Here is a 6,472-nt window from a genome sequence, read left to right on the forward strand (position 1 = left end):
GGGATAGCTCCTACTAGGGCGTCTCGGAGGCTCCGCCCAACGCTGCCTCCGCCCCTCTCAGGTTGCGCAGGGGTGCAGGGAGCGGGAGGAGGAGGTGGTGCGGACACAGTGCCCCCTGGCGGACACAGGTACGTATGGTAGTCCTGCTACAATGGGGCAAGTAATACCGCTCGGGGAACTGAGGGTGGATAAGAGTCAAAGAATGACCCTGCGCTAGTCACAGTCTAGTGGGTGAAACGGTGCTTTAAGTGTTGCACCAGGAGGTGCTATATCTGCTATAATCTACTATAAAAATATGGTGCAGGGATGGGACTTCCCTGGTGGCGCAGTGGTTAGGAATCTGCCTGCCAAGGCAGGGGACACGGGTTTGACCCCTGGTCTGGGAAGATCCCACATGCCGTGGAGCAGCTAAGCCCATGCACCATAACTACTGAGCCTGCGCTCTAGAGCCCGCGAGCCACAACTACTGAGCCTGTGTGCCACAACTACTGAAGCCCACTCGCCTAGAGCCCGTGCTCCACAACAAGAGAAGCCCGGGCACTGCAACTAGAGAGAAGAGCCCGTGCGCTGCAACGAAGACCCAACACAGCCAAATAAATAAATAAATTTATTTATTTTTTAAAAAATATGGTGCAGGGAGAGACTTACTCATTCACTCCTATTTAAGTGCACTAAGGCAAAATATTTAAAAGGGTAGACTGGAGCTCTGCGACCTCGGGGAAGTCATATAAACTCCCATGAGCTTTGGTTTCCCCATGTGTAAAATGGGGATGTTAATGGTATCTGCCTCATCGTTATGAGGATTACATGAGTTAACACATATAAAATTCTTAGAGGAATGTATCTGGCACATGGTAAGCACTATATAATTGTTAGCTCTTATTTGTTAGTTCCTGATATTTGCCAGACTCTGTTCTGGACTGTTAAGAACACAAGAGGGCTTCCCTGGTGGCGCAGTGGTTGGGAGTCTGCCTGCCAATGCAGGGGACACGGGTTCAAGCCCCGGTCCGGGAAGATCCCACATGCAGCGGAGCGGCTAGGCCCGTGAGCCATGGCCGCTGAGCCTGCACGTCCGGAGCCTGTGCTCTGCAACAGGAGAGGCCACAACAGTGAGAGGCCTGCGTACTGCAAAAAAAAAAACAAAAAAACACAAGAAATATGCCTGATGTGGACCCTGTCCCCAGGAAGCAGGCTCAGTTTCTTTGGGATGGCGAACACTAGAGGATGAGGTTAGGGTTGGATCTGTCCCTGACATGCTTTTAATTACTGAGGGTAATTCTCTTCATCTTAGTGGAGACAGAGTCTACCCATCTTCACAGGTAAGCTACTGGTCAACGTTAACCAAATTGTGACAGGAGCAAGTTTGTCTCTGGTGGGCCGCTCATCCCTTGCAGAAGCCTATCAAGTAGTGCATTTGGTGTAACAGTTGCTCACTGCAAGACTCCACATCCCTGGACTCACTGCTTTAGGCACTCTGTTCAGAACTCCCCAGGGCTACCTAAGTTGGGTTTAACGATATTTTTGCGGGCCTATCATGTGCCAGGCTGACACTGTACCAGGAGATAGCCTGGGGAAGCTCACAGTGGCTTTGACAAATAGGGAAAAAGATCATTCCAATACATTGTGGTGAATGCAATGATAAAAGGTATATCCTAGAGGCTGTGGGAGTTCAGAGCAATGCGAGGCCTGGCAGATAAACTAATCAGAGCTAAAATATTATTAGGTGATAATAACAATGTATTTTTTCCCTCTAGTAACAAGGTCCTTACTTACTTAATACAAAAAAATTAAGTAATGGTGAAAATTTCAGGCACTACTTTAGATTGATGGGAGAAATTTTTTTTTTTTTGTGGTATGCGTGCCTCTCACTGTCGTGACCTCTCCTGCTGCGGAGCACAGGCTCCGGACGCGCAGGCTCAGCGGCCATGGCTCACGGGCCTAGTCGCTCCGCGGCATGAACCTGTGTCCCCTGCATTGGCAGGCGGACTCTCAACCACTGTGCCACCAGGGAAGCCCGGGAGAAATATTTTTAGGATATGTTTTGCATAAGCAATGCCTTTGCGAGCTTCTCAGATTGTACCAAGCACAAGCAGGCCCCGCTGTGCGGGGCCACACCTGTCAACAGAGGGGAGTGTTGAGAGAGTCCAGCAGGGTGAGTGAGTGAAGGAAGCAGAAGCCCTGGGTTCTAGTGGTGTGCAGCGTAGAACATTCCCGGAGTATGACTTCCACTAAGTGGGTGTGCTGTTTTAAAGAAAATAAAATTCAACACACATGGGTGAAGTCACTCTCTCTCCAACTATTTCTTCATCACCACTGTCACAAACAGGAATTTCTCGATGACCCACTATACAAAAGGCACTGTGCTGGGGCCTCACCAGAAGAGGGTGAAGAGTGTAAGGCACAGTTCTTACCCTCAAGGAAGGCTGGGTGATGAGGTAAGACAAGTAACAGAGTCCTAGGACTCAGGGAATCTGCTGTGTTAACATAGAAGGATCTCAGCTCAAACAAGGTCCCAGGTTGTCTGAAGGCCAGAGGAGAACCTTGATGTTCTCATTTCTAGAGCTTCTTAGGGCAAGAGTCTCAGGCAGGTTCATCTTCAGACTCTAGTTCTGGGGTTTACAGATCTCTGGCCCATCGTTCTCATGAGGCTGCCAAATGTCAACATAACTTAAGGTGAAAATAAAGAAATTTGCCTTCATATTGCTATTTTTGAAATATATACCATTTTAGTGATGAAATGCAGGTCAGTTTTCTTCATTGATATTTTTCAGTCAATAAAGTTGAATTCTTTTTCCCCTTGGAGCGCAATCAAATTTTTTTTGCTGTTGTTAAGGGATTAAAAAAGTGCATTCCATACATATTTTTATTGTCCCTGCACCACCAGCCCTTCACAGAAAGGTGGTTCCCCGCCAGCCCTCACAGTGGACAGTCTCCTAGGGAGTGCACCCCTCTAGCCATTCCCTCATTGCTTCCTCTGACTGCCTTAAATATTCCTTCCATCTGAGTGAACAGGCAGCTGAATTAGCCTTTCTGCCCTACCTTCCCCCTCTCACAGGGGTATGGACATCATTCAGAGACGGTGTGTAGAATAACCCTGACTATAAACACCCATGTGAGAAAAGCACTCACGCAAAGTTGTATGTACACTTCTGAGTGGAGAGTCAGGGAAGGGATTATGCAGGAAGGCTGCAGTCGGGCCTGACAAGCTGGACAGGATTTTGACAGGCAGGGTGTTCCGGACAGACAGGGGAAGTACAAAATAAATTCCAGGACCGCCGTCTATCCCGGTTTGAGTGGGGTGGGGAGAGCTCTGGGGAGTAGCAAGAGGAAAGACTGTCACCTGACAGGTTGTGAAGATCTAGAACAATCAAGCAAAGGTGTTTGGGAAGGAAAAAAACTACTAGAAACCATTAAAAGTCTATTACTCACAGACAAGCACTGTCTCCATTTGAACATATGTTTTTTCAGATATTTTACTATGTAAATGTACCTACATTTAAGAAATGAGATCATATCCTTACAACTTTGTAAACTGCATTTTTATGATAAATATATTACATAGATCAATCCATAAAATATTAATTGAAATGCCAATCACTATAAATGCACATAATAATAAAAATGGCAGTTGAAACTTTAAGACACAAAACAACATGGCATAGGCATTGAGCGGGGAAATGAGAGTTAAATCAGTACTTTAGGAGGATTAATCTATCACCAGGATGCAAGATGACTAGTGGGAGGGAGGGAGGATTGAGCCTTAGGTATGAAAATGTTGTCCTTTGGGCCGGAGGTTCAGGAAGCCAGAGCATTTACTGTGGTGATGCCATTCTCATCCCCTCAGACTGATGCCAGGCCTGGTAGAGGACCGAGCGTGAAGAGACGTAAAACACAATAGCTCATCCATTCCATAGCTAACTACATCCACTGCTCAGCCTCAGAGCCCTTGGAAAATTCCAGCTGACTTTGGCAATCAAAGTGAGAAGTCAATCCCTTTTATTCTGCTCCTCCCTTCCCCACCTTCCTGTGCAGACTGTGGAAGGAAAGGATGGCAGTAGGGAAAGTTACTCACAGACAAGCACTGTCTCCATTTGAACATATGTTTTTTCAGATATTTTACTATGTAAATGTACCTACATTTAAGAAATGAGATCATATCCTTACAACTTTGTAAACTGCATTTTTATGATAAATATATTACATAGATCAATCCATAAAATATTAATTGAAATGCCAATCACTATAAATGCACATAATAATAAAAATGGCAGTTGAAACTTTAAGACACAAAACAACATGGCATAGGCATTGAGCGGGGAAATGAGAGTTAAATCAGTACTTTAGGAGGATTAATCTATCACCAGGATGCAAGATGACTAGTGGGAGGGAGGGAGGATTGAGCCTTAGGTATGAAAATGTTGTCCTTTGGGCCGGAGGTTCAGGAAGCCAGAGCATTTACTGTGGTGATGCCATTCTCATCCCCTCAGACTGATGCCAGGCCTGGTAGAGGACCGAGCGTGAAGAGACGTAAAACACAATAGCTCATCCATTCCATAGCTAACTACATCCACTGCTCAGCCTCAGAGCCCTTGGAAAATTCCAGCTGACTTTGGCAATCAAAGTGAGAAGTCAATCCCTTTTATTCTGCTCCTCCCTTCCCCACCTTCCTGTGCAGACTGTGGAAGGAAAGGATGGCAGTAGGAAAAGTTTCAGATAAGGCAGTAACAGTGGAAAGGAGCAAAGCTCACTCCCCGTGAGCTCCCCGGTCGTTTCAAATACCACCACGGTACAGATGCCTTGGTGGCAGAAGCAGCAGCAGCTTCCTAGATTTTGTTTGGCAGGTGAAGGGTGGGGGGCTGGGTGGGGGGGAGACTATTGAATGGTAGGAGATCCTCCTGTTAAAAACAGTTTGTTTTGGATGCAGCTCTGTGGCACTTCGACAGCTGGAAAGCGGGTGATGGTATTTGTTATAGATTTTCAAATGTGAAGCCAAAGAGACCGTTTCCCTCCTTCCCCAAGTAGATTTCCTGCAATTACATACACTGTCACCTGGAACATGGTAGGGGGCAACATGTTGGAGCGGAAAGAACACTAGCTTTGGAGCAAGGCTCATCTCTATCAGAAGCCTTGATCACTGCCTTTGGGCCCTTCTACACCATCTTTACCTTAACTGCAGAGGGAGGATAACTCTTCTCTTAGGGGATGTTGGGAAACAGGGTAACCTATGTAAAACACTCTAATAGTATATAGCACACTGATTGTGGCTCTCTCTCTGCAAAATATTCCCCACCCCCAACTTTACCTGTCCAGTGATTTTTCTAAGATAGAGAAGAACACAATTTGGTTGACTGCTGCCTTGGAAAAGCAGTCTTGGAACTAGACCAGTTCCAGGAGAGGGGCCAATGCTGCGGAGACAGACTCGCTGTGGTGCCGACAGCCTGGTAATCAGTACAGGGTATCTGAAAGTTATGACCTTTCACAAAACAAGTCCAGTCATGCAGTTGCTTGAGGGTTTGATACTCCAGGGCCCTCATAACAAACAGGCATAGCGGAGAGGAGTTCAAGGGCAGGGTGCAGGCAGGAAGGAAATGAAATGGGCAGGACAACAAGCATCAGAAGCAGGATAATGTCCTTGGGAAGGGGGCTTGAAAGAGCAAAGGAGGTCTACAGCCTCAAGAGATTGGAGCTACAGGAAGATCACTAAGACTGAAGTCCATTTCTTGGAGCTGGACACACAGTCAAACCACTCTGGCAGTAACAAAATTGAGTCTGACCCTAAACTGGCTATCCAAAATTAGCTGTGCTCTTCAGAACACCCGTTCTGCAAGATGTTGATACATTGAAAAGAGAGGGAAAAAGGAAGAAGAAAAAAAGGCTTCCTTGGCCAAAGAAGTTCAGTAACTGATGGATAAAACAAATATTTCTTTACTGTAGCATTTCTCAGTCTTTAAAATACTAACACTAATTGTGAATCTCTAAAAGAAAGGGAATTCCCTGGTGGTCCAGTGGTTAGGACTCTGCGCTTTCACTGTCGAGTGCTCGGGTTCAACCCCTAGTGGGGAGAACTAAGATCCCGCAAGCTGTGTGGTGAGGTAGGTAGGTAAGTAAATAAATAAATAAATACAAATAGAAAGATAGAGCAGTGCTGCCCAAACTTACCTAAACTCTGAATCCTTTAAAGGCGAGAGCACACATATTCTACAGAAATAATCTGATCTACAAAGGGTAGCAGGACTAGTTCCAGTCCTGGGAAATGGGGTGTGGCTCCAGTTGTAGCTTGGTTGGGGAGGACTGTGGAAATTGGTGAGTGGCATCGTGGTGGTGCCTCATGATTGTGGCCAGAGCTGGATGAAAGCAACAGAAACTGAACATCTGGCAGAAATATCAGAGTTTTTTTGAAAACTGAAAGATTTAGCCGGACTTTTTCCTTTGCCTTTTACAAAAATAAAAATATGGTCCTTCATGGAAGAGC

The sequence above is a fragment of the Lipotes vexillifer genome, unplaced genomic scaffold, assembly GCF_000442215.2.
Source record: "Lipotes vexillifer unplaced genomic scaffold, Lipotes_vexillifer_v1.1 scaffold164, whole genome shotgun sequence".
Taxonomy (NCBI): Eukaryota; Metazoa; Chordata; class Mammalia; order Artiodactyla; family Lipotidae; genus Lipotes; species Lipotes vexillifer.